Raw genomic sequence first — 10,478 nt, forward strand, 5'->3', positions numbered from 1 at the left:
AAAAAAAAAAAAAAAAACCCACTAAAAAAATCAGAGAAGATGAAAATTATTACCCAACATTTCAATCTGAATTTTTTAAAAGTATGATGTAATTGCAGCTCTAAACCAAGACCACAAGCAAAAATTATGATCTCAGGAAAGAGGAGAAAGTAACAGAGAGACCATAGATGGGAGTTAGTAGATTTCAAGACTGAAAGAGAAAATAGGCAAAATCACATTAGAAATGAAGGATAAACCAGCTAGGTGCAGTGGCATGTGCCTGTAGTCACAGCTACTTGGGAAACTGAGTCTGGAGTACTGCTTGAGCCCAGGAGTTCAAGGTTGGGGCTAGCCTGGGCAACACAGTGAAACCCCGTCTCTAATAAATAAATAAATAAATAAATCAACTACAAGGTACATAAGATCTGACAAATACCACAGAAAGTATATTATGGAACAAAGAATACAGAAATTAATGAACAGAACAAAATTTAACATAGAAAAAGATGAAAATTATTCGAAGAAATGAAAGTGAAAACAGAGATCCAATATGCAAAAAGCAGAGCCCCTAAAGATGAAATCAAAATTAAGAGGATATATCTAAAATTATGGTTTTAGCTGTATATCTAAAACTATAGTTTTAATATTCAAGAAGAATTTCCAAAATGAAGTGTAAATAAACATGATGAAAAGAGAAACCATATTACAGGTGAAAATGACCCAAAATAATACTAAAACATTAACTAATAAAATATTAGACTAAAACTCATGGGGAAATCAAGATAAAAATATCAAGTCTCGGCCGTGCGCGGTGGCTTACGCCTGTAATCCCGGCACTTTGGGAGGCCGAGGCGGGTGGATCACGAGGTCAAGAGATCGAGACCATCCTGGTCAACATGGTGAAACCCCGTCTCTACTAAAAATACAAAAAATTAGCTGGGCATGGTGGCGTGTGCCTGTAGTCCCGGCTACTCGGGAGGCTGAGGCAGGAGAATTGCCTGAATCCAGGAGGCGGAGGTTGCGGTGAGCCGATATCGCGCCATTGCACTCCAGTCTGGGCAACAAGAGCGAAACTCTGTCTCAAAAAAAATATATATATATCAAGTCTCCTATAAGAAAAAGGAAATCCAGTTGTCATCAGATTTCTCCACTGCTAAATTCAGTACCCAAACAGTGGGGTAAATTTTCCAATATACTTGTGAAAAAAACAAATTAGGGAGTCAAAACATTTTTATATCCAGCCAAGCTGTCATTCAAGTATAAAGGATATAAGGAGTTTTAAGATGCAACTTAGGAAATACTGTTGACATGAGCTCTTTGAGAAGAAACTACTAGAAGACGTACTCCAGCCACAAAAAAGACAATAGTGAAAGTTTCAGCAAAAGAATAGTAGTGATGCTGAACATATTTAAATGCAAATCTAAATAAAATAGTGAGAGTGGAATTATGGTAGCCAGCATCCTGGATGGCCCCAAAGGTACCCAGTCTGTGGTATTCTGTGTAGCTGCCTCCTACACTGAATAGGGTTAACTTGTGTACCAATAATATACTGCGGAAATGATAGCGTATGAGATAGGTCATAAAAGACACTGTGGCTTCCACCTTATGCACTCTTGCTGTCCTGTTGCTCTGGAGAAAGCCAGATAACATGTCATAAAGACATTTAAGAAGCCCCATGGAGAGGTCTACATGGTGAGAACCTGAGGTCTATTGCCAATAGCCACGTGAGAGTCTTGTTGGAAGGTGATACTCTAGTCCCAGTTATGCCTTCAAATGACAGTAGCCCTGGCCAAGAGTGTGGCTGCAACTTCAAGAGACCCCAAGCCAGAGAACTTCTCAGCTAAGCCACTCCTGAACTCCTGATCTACAAAATGGTGTTAAGATAAATATTTATTGCTATTTAACGGTAACATGTTTTACAGCAATAGATAACTAATATAGAAATGAAGGTTAGAGAAGAGACAATAGACTAGCTCACTGATTGCCCCATTTGTGATAACTGAGAGATAAAGGGTGTCATTTAAAGCTGAAAATGAAGGGGAAGAAATTTAGAAAAGTTGAAGAGTACAGCCAGGGCAGGAGGATCGCTAGAGGATAGGCGTTTGAGACCAGCCTAAGTAAAAGAATGAGACCTTGCCAAAAATAAAAATTGAATACCAATGGAAAGTCAGGGCAAAATGTCAACTAAATTCTAACATACAAGCAAAAAGTAGGAAATTTAAATTTAAATTTAAAATGACAGCACTTAGCGGCAAAAATTCAAATTTCTACAAATTTACATTATTTATTATAAGATTACAAATAATCTTTACATTACTACAAATAATTAAAGAAGATCTAAACAAATAAAAGAATTTATCACATTCATGGGATGAAAGGCTGATAATTTTCAAGATGTCAGTTTCACCCCAATATAGTGGTATAGGAAGCTTAAAAGTAAAGGATAGCAAGTGATATACCATGCAAATCACAATCAAAATAATGCTCAGGTGGCTATGATATCAGGTAAGGTGGATTTCTGAGCAAATAAATAGACTGGTAGAAAGGATGGTCTTTCAATAAAGGGTGCTAGGTCAAGTGAATTTATATGAGGAAAACAAATCATTATTTCCTCTCATGACATACACAAAAATCAATTCCAGGTTTATATACCTACGTGTGACAGATAAATTTAGATGAAAATACAGAATATCTTTATACCTTTGGGATAGCAGAGATTTGAATAGGATACAGAGAGTACAAACCATAAGAGAAAAATTATAATGATCAGACTAATTTTAAAAAGCAATTTCTGTTCATCAGAAGAGAGTGAGTGGGCCCGGCGTGGTGACCCACGCCTGTAATCCCAGGACTTTTGGAGGCCAAGGTGGGAGAATTGCCTGAGCCCAGGAGTTCGAGACCAACCTGGGCAACATGGTGAAACCCCGTCTCTACTAAAAATACAAAAAATTAGCTAGGTGTGGTGGTGTGCACCTGTAGTCCCAGCTATTCAGGAGGCTGAGGCAGGAGAATTGCTTGAACCTGGGAGGTGGAGGTTGCAGTGAGCTGAGATCACGGCACTCCAACCGGGCAACAGAACCAGAGCAAGACTCCATCTCCAAAAAAAGAAAACAAAACACAATATAGATGGCTCTCACAAACATAACGTTGAACAAAAGAAGCCAACATAAAAGAGTACACATTATATAATTCTGCATATATATAAGTCCAAAACAGACAAAATTGATGTATGGTGGTTACTTAGAGCTACTGACCAAACAGAACCAGGAACTTCTAGGGTACAGGTAATATTTTATTTTTTGGTCTGGGTGCTTATTACATGGGTGTTCCCTCTGTAGTAATTCACTTAAGCTGTATAGTTTTGATTGTATTGTTTGTTTGTTTGTTTGTTTTTGAGACAGACTCTCGCTCTGTCACCCAGGCTGGAGTGCAATAGCATGATCTCGGCTGAATGACACCTCTGCCTCCTGGGTTCAGGCGATTCTCCTGCTTCAGCCTCCCAAGTAGCGGGGGGGATTACAGGTGCCCGCCACCATGCCCAGCGAATTTTTGTATTTTTAATAGATACGGGTTTTCATCATGTGGTCAAACTCCTAACCTCACGTGATCCATCTGCCTTGGGCTCCCCAAGTGCTGGGATTACAGGCGTGAGCCATCACGCCCAGCCTGTTTGTTTGATTTTATTATCATGTATACGCTTGTCTGTATGTATGATAAACTTCAATAAAAAGTTTCATTAGGGAGAAACACACCATATTACAAGGCAAATGCCAACAAAAAAATGAGAGGCCATGATCTTGAGCACACCAAAGTCTGCAACCCATAATAAATACATAACAATCATTAATATCTGTATATCAACTAATAAAGCAACAACTTTCATAAAGCAAAAGTTACAGGTTATATAAGAAATAAAATTTCATTAATAGAGAATTTTAATACACCTCTCTCAATCCAAGACAAATCAAGTGCAAGACAAAAAGTGACTAAAGACTGACCGTATATTAGATCATAAATAAAAGTTCATTAAGTTCCAAAGTTTAAAAGTAACACAATATAGCAAAACTGTAAATTATATTATCAGTGAAGAGGGGACCTGTGTACTTTACTGGAAGTCTTCAACATAATAGAATTCATTTTCTTCTGTTTCCCAGCTTCTAGAGAACACCAACATTCTTTGGCTCAAGGCCCACTTCCTCTATCTAGCCAGCAAGGTGGCATCTCTCTTACCATTCTTCTATGGTCACACCTCCCCCTGACTTTAAACTCAGCCAGGAAAGGTTCACTGACTTTAAGGACCCATGTCATTGTATTGGGTCCAACAAGATAATCGCCCCCATTTCAAGGTTCTTAAACTTAATCCCCTTTGCAAAGTCCCTTTTGCCATATAAGGGTAACATAGTCACAGGTTCCAGGGATCAGGAAGTGAATATTGGTTGCAGGGCCATCATTCTGCCTACCTCAATCACCTTTATGGCTTCTATCTTAAGCTTCCCTCTTTTTGAGAGATACTTGATGAAGGAAATAATGTATACAGTGGTCCATTTCCAAGACAAAGTGCCTTGAATCAACTTAGTTAAGCAAACTACAGAAGAAACAGGATAAACTAGGCCCCTGCTTGGATAGCTGATGCCTGCTTGTCAGCCTCCCGCTTCCCGGCCTTTTCCCGCCTTACTTGCCTTCACCCAAGCCAAAGAAGTTTCGTGTAAGATGAAATTTTGCTAGCCTGAAAAATAACTCGTTTTGTCTGTTCTTATCAGCCTGCCCAGCTACTTAGGTCATAAGTCAAACACTTAATAAACCCCTGAGCTAACTAGGATTGCAATGCATTGTGGGCTGCAACAAAATACATCAAGACAACCCTAAAAACAACACCTGAAGCTCCTACCCAACAATCAATAGGCCACGTCAGGGAAGACTGACCCCATAGTACTCAGCCTATGAAAAATCAGGGGAGGAACCTGTGCACTCCCCTGGTTTCTCATAGGCTGAGTTTTATTTATGTCATAGGGGATAAATTGCTTGTTGAAATTGTGCTGGGTGTGCCTGCCTATCAGACATACAATCTTGTAAGACCATCATTAAAAGTCTCATTTTTGCTGTTCTCCGGGTCTCTGAGTCCATTCTTTGGGTTTGGATGGGTAAGGTTGTTTCTCACACTCAAGAAATCATCTTTCATTACCCCAATGCTATCTCTCCAAAACTGACTTGAATCCAACCAGAATAAGTGTCATTCCAACCTTGGATTTACATTTATCTACTGTAAGAAGCCCCAGAATTTCTAGTCAACTGTCTGTTTTCAGACACTGTACTCCATCAAGTCCCATTTGTGCCCTTTTCTCATTCTTCCCCAACTCTCAACACTCTTCCTGTATGCCCTCATAATGGAATTCATAATTCATTAACAACCAACTCCTCTTTTATCGTCAACCACTTCCTTGAACGTGCCCTTTACATTCGGAGTCTAACAGAAACCAGAATCTATCCAGAGGACTCTGCAGCCCTCTCAACATTTCCCCGGCTACAGCCTCTTACCAGTGGGCCTGAAAATGGAACAAATGGCTGGCCTCCTTGCTGTTTATTACCTTCAGACCTTTCTTCCTCCCCTCCTCCACAAACTCTAGTTTTGAATTTCCTGCCATGAGATTATATATAAACTTACCACATCTCACTTTTGTTGATCTCTACCAAACACAGACTATTTTCCCTCTGTCTCTGAAATCTTGAGCTCATGGTTTGCTCTCTGCAGGACTATTACTCTTAAAAAAAAAAAAAAAAAAAAATTCTTGCATTTTTTTAACCACACCCACACAGATGAGCCTGGTTTACTTACTCTTGCCTGGACTTTTCCCTCCTCTCACGGCTCATTCCCAACAGCATGTTGATTGGTTGTTATTCCCCAGCCCTCTACCCCGACCAGCTGCTACATTTCTCTGTCCTAATTTACAGAGAAACTCTTGAAATACGTTGTCTACACTGTCTCCCATTCTTCTCCCCTCCTTCTAGATTGCCCCACTCCATCCAGCTACCAGCCAGCACAGAAACTGCTCCCCACACATTCACTAAGGACTATGCCTGTCACTCAACGCAAAGCTCAATTCTTTGTTTTCGGACCCATAGCGGGGGCTATGACCACCTTTACGGAGGCGGTCACGCACAACGTGAGATGCAGTCATAATCAAGTACATAGAATCACATTTAAATAGTCCATTATGGTCACACACAGCACCCGTCACCGTCGCGTGCGCGTACACACGTACACACATACACAGACCCCAGAAGCTCCAATCGCGGTCACCCCCACGTCCCGCTCCTGCATCACATTCACTCACGCCCCGACGGCTCCCATTGCGATCGCTAGCCCCGACGCTCCCTCGCAGGCAAAGCCACCGACTCCAAAGACGTTACCCCTCACTCCCCTCAGCCCCGGCCTCAGGCCCTCCCGAGTCATTCAGCTTCTGTGTCTTAGAGTTACTCACCCTGTCCTGCCGTCCCTTGATGGTGAAAGGTTCCCCTATTTCCCTATCGTTGCGAAAGGGACAGAGCGCTGACAGGAAGTTGCCGGGGGAACGGTGCACTCTGGGAAATGTAGTCCGGAGCCTGGGCTGCGTTTAACAGTCCGATATATCCTGGCCTCCATTAACCGGCCCTGAACTTGAGCCCTATCACCTCGCTAGGCAAAAACCATCGCCCACACACCGCTCACATTTGCGGTAGAGAGCTTCCGAGCATTCCAGGCCGCGTTTAGCACGCTTCAGCGGCGGCCTGTAGGCTGCCCTACCTCTGCAAACCTGCGCCCAGCCATGGGAATAGAACAGTGACCCCAGGCCATCTTAGGCTGCAAGTAGCGTTGGCCCAGACGGCCCCTGGGAAATGTAGTGCAGCGCCTGGAACGCTGCCGAAATGCCCCGGCGGGATGGTGCGATTGTTTTCAGCAGTTCAGGGCGTGGGCCTCTCACCCAAGTGGCGTGGCGGGAAAGTCCTACAAGACTGTGCCAAGAGAATGACGAGTCTGCCCCGTCTCTGTCTGAGCCTCGGTGAGGCTGGGTGGATACCTCTTATTCCGCAAGTACTAACCTGGGGTAGAACGAAGGGAAAACGGTCCAAGGGACACAATTACATGCCCAGCCCTACGGGGGTCCCCTGCCGAGGAATCCATGAGAACTCTTCCTAATACTTTATTGCCATCCTCCAATCGTCCTTAAAGTGTTTGTTTTCAATTAATGTTTATAGTCACATTAGTATTGTTTTGTAAATTCTATTCATTCCATTCTTTTGGCTGAAGTACACAATTGCTAGCTTTTTTCATTTGCTTCTCTTTTAGATATACATTATTTAGATCTACATCTAAACTTTCTGACAGAGGAGTAATTTTTTTCAGTACTTGCAAATTTATCAGGTAATTAAAATAGTTTTTTCTTTTTTTTAATGTGAAACAAAATACTCGAAGTGCATAAAACGTGTAAGTTCAGTAAAACGCCACACAAATGTTGGTATCTCAAGAACAAATTGACTCCAGCCTGTGTGATCATTTCTGATAACCAGCCCCAGCTCACCTTCAGGTTAATATCTTGACTCTTTAATAGTTTCAGTCTCTCTTTGAAATATATATAAATACAATCAAATTGTACAAATTTTCTGTCTTGATTAGTATAATACTAATTTTTTTAAGTTCTATAAGTACTTTTTGTTTGTTTTGGTTTTTGGTTTTTTTTTTAGGCAGGCTCTTGCTATGTTGCCCAGGCTGGAGTGCAGTGACTATTCACAGGTGTGATCCCACTACTGATCAGCACGGGAGTTTTGATCTGCTCCATTTCTGACCTGGGCTGGTTCACCCCTCCTTAGGCAACCTGGTATGTATAATTGAAGTCCCAAAAGAAAAGTAGAGAGAGCATGGAGAAGAATCATATTTGAAGAGATAATGGTAAGGAATTCCCCAAACTGATTAAACAAAGCAACCATAGGTTCAAGAAGTTCATCAAAACTCTGAGGAAAAAAAAGATTCTATAGTTAGCAAAAATCTCCTTCAAAAAAAGAAAGGAAAAGAAGACATTTCAGACAGACCATGAGAATCCATTGCCATCAGCACTCCAGTAAAAGAAATACTAAATGGAATTTTTCAAGAAGAACAAGATCTCAGATGAAACAAAAAGAAAGGTAGGCTGGGCATAGAGGCTCATAGCAGTAATCCCAGCACTTTGGCAGGCCAAGGTGGAGGTTCATTTGCATCCAGGAGTTCAAGACCAGCTTGGGCAATATAGCGAGACCTCATCTCAACAAAAAATCAAAAATTAGTCAGGTGTGGTGGCACACATCTATGGTCCCAGCTACTCAGGAGGTTGAGGTGGGAGGATCACTTGAGCCTGGGAGGTCGCAGCTGCAGTGAACCATGATCATGCCACTGCACTCAATCTAGGTAGCAGAGTCCCTGTTTCCAAAAAGGAAAAGAAAGAAATTTAGTAGGGAAGGAATAGCAATAGAAAGAGTAAATATGTGAATTAATATAAACGAATGTTGACTGCACAAAGTAATATATTGCCCTCTGGGGTTGTTTTTTTTTTTGAGATGCAGTTTCGCTCTTGTTACCCAGGCTGGAGTGCAATGGCGTGATCTCGGCTCACCGCAACCTCCGCCTCCTGGGTTCAGGTAATTCTCCTGCCTCAGCCTCCCAAGTAGCTGGGACTACAGGCTTGTGCCACCATGCCCAGCTAATTTTTTTGTATTTTTAGTAGAGACGGGGTTTCACCATGTTGACCAGGATGGCCTCGATCTCTTGACCTCGTGATCCACCCGCCTCGGCCTCCCAAAGTGCTGAGATTACAGGCATGAGCCACCACACCCGGCTCCTCTGGGGTTTTGAATGTATGCAGAATTAAATTTAAAAAATAAAGGAAAAATGAGGATGGAGGTAAATAGAGTTCAAGTGTCCCACTAAACTGAAAACTCTTAGGTGAGTGAGAAATAAACCTATCCTTTAAGTTAGAATCTTCAGGGGGCTACTTGTGTATTCCTTCCCTAGGGCTGTCATAACAAATTATTATAAACTTGGTGGCTTAAAACAACCAAATTATGTAAGAATTTTATTTTCTTACAGATCTACAGGCCAGAAGTCCAAAATCCAGACATCAGCAGGGCTTTATTTTTGCTGAAAGCCCTAGGGGAGAATCCTTGCTTGCCTATTCCAGCTTCTGATGGCTCCAGGTGTCCCTTGGCTTATGGCTGCATAACTCTGTCTTCAGAACTGTGGGAAATAATTTTCTATTGTTTACAATTACCTAGTCTCAGATATTTTGTTATAGCAGTACTAAGGGACTAAGACACTTCAGTTCCTGAAACAGCACCAGAGTAATAAATGTGAAAGATGTCTTTATTGTTCATAACAAACCACTTTCAACCACAACTGAGTTAATGAGGCGATGTTAGAAAAGTCCCTACATAACCACAGGATAGGGCAACCAAACTGTGATTAGAAGGTTGGAAAGTTCTGCCCTACTTGGTGACTTCTAGGGAAAGGAACAGAGCACATTAGGCATGGATCGCTTCTCTGTAGTCCAAATTTTTTTTGTTTTGTTTTGTTTTGTTTTAAGGAGCAGAGAGTTAAATAGGCAAGAAGGAAGGAAGAAGACAGAAGGAAGAAGCTCCCCCATATAAAGACAGAGGGAGGGGGCCTCCAAAGTTGAAAGAGGAGGTCTCCTTGTTTTGGGAGTTTTTTTGAGTCGGATTCTCACTCTGTCACCCAGGCTGGAGTGCAGTGGTATGATCTCAGCTCACTGCAACCTCCACCCCTTGGGTTCAAGTGATTCTCCTGCCTCAGCCTCCCAAGTAGCTGGGATTACAGGCACCACCATGCCGGTTAATTTTGTATTTTTAGTAGAGGTGGAGTTTTATCATGTTGGCCAGGATGGTCTTGGTCTACCCACCTCGGTCTCCCAAAGTGCTGGGATTACAGGGTTTTTTGCGGGGAGGGGTAGAGAGTATGCAGTTCAGGCTGGTTTCAAACTCCTGGCTCAAGTGATCCCCTGGCGTCAGCCTTCCAAAGTGCTGGGATCACAGGCATGAACCACCGTGACTGGCCTTTTCTGCCATTGTTAAAAGCTTCAGGGTTATATTTTACATCAGCATTTCCTGTTGTTATATACTTCCTGCCATCATATTTCAGCAACCTCTACCACCTCCGAAAGTTTCTAGCTTAAAAAATTATCCATGTCCTGCTAGCTCCCCTTTCTGTCAGCTTTTTAATTTTACATTTGTATTCAAATGAATCATCACGTTGATTTAAAAAATTTAAACAAGATTATAGTGAAAAAGAAGTTTCCCTTTCACTATTTATCTTCCCCATATGCATCTATTATGATGGGTTTCTTTTTAAAACTACTTTGAGCCGGGCGCGGTGGCTCAAGCCTGTAATCCCAGCACTTTGGGAGGCCGAGGCGGGTGGATCACGAGGTCAAGAGATCGAGACCATCCTGGTCAACATGGTGAAACCCCGTCTCTACTAA

At 42.0% G+C, this 10,478-nt stretch overlaps 1 protein-coding gene across 3 annotated transcripts in view; it reads right to left on the bottom strand.

The window, feature by feature from the left end:
* The window catches only part of ZNF790 (zinc finger protein 790), a 20,068-nt gene extending 13,227 nt beyond the window's left edge, over positions 1 to 6,841 (bottom strand). Inside the window, exon 1 of one of the 3 annotated variants that reach the window (XM_017506455.2) lies at positions 6,459 to 6,841. The gene's annotated coding sequence lies outside the window, so the exon portion shown is untranslated. Of the gene's footprint in view, positions 1 to 6,311; positions 6,431 to 6,458 lie in introns of those variants that run through there. The other 2 variants (XM_017506458.2, XM_037730633.1) reach the window with 2 other exon arrangements.
* Positions 6,842 to 10,478: the final 3,637 nt, after the last annotated feature.

This window comes from Cebus imitator, unplaced genomic scaffold (assembly GCF_001604975.1).
Source record: "Cebus imitator isolate Cc_AM_T3 unplaced genomic scaffold, Cebus_imitator-1.0 Scaffold356, whole genome shotgun sequence".
Lineage (NCBI taxonomy): Eukaryota > Metazoa > Chordata > Mammalia > Primates > Cebidae > Cebus > Cebus imitator.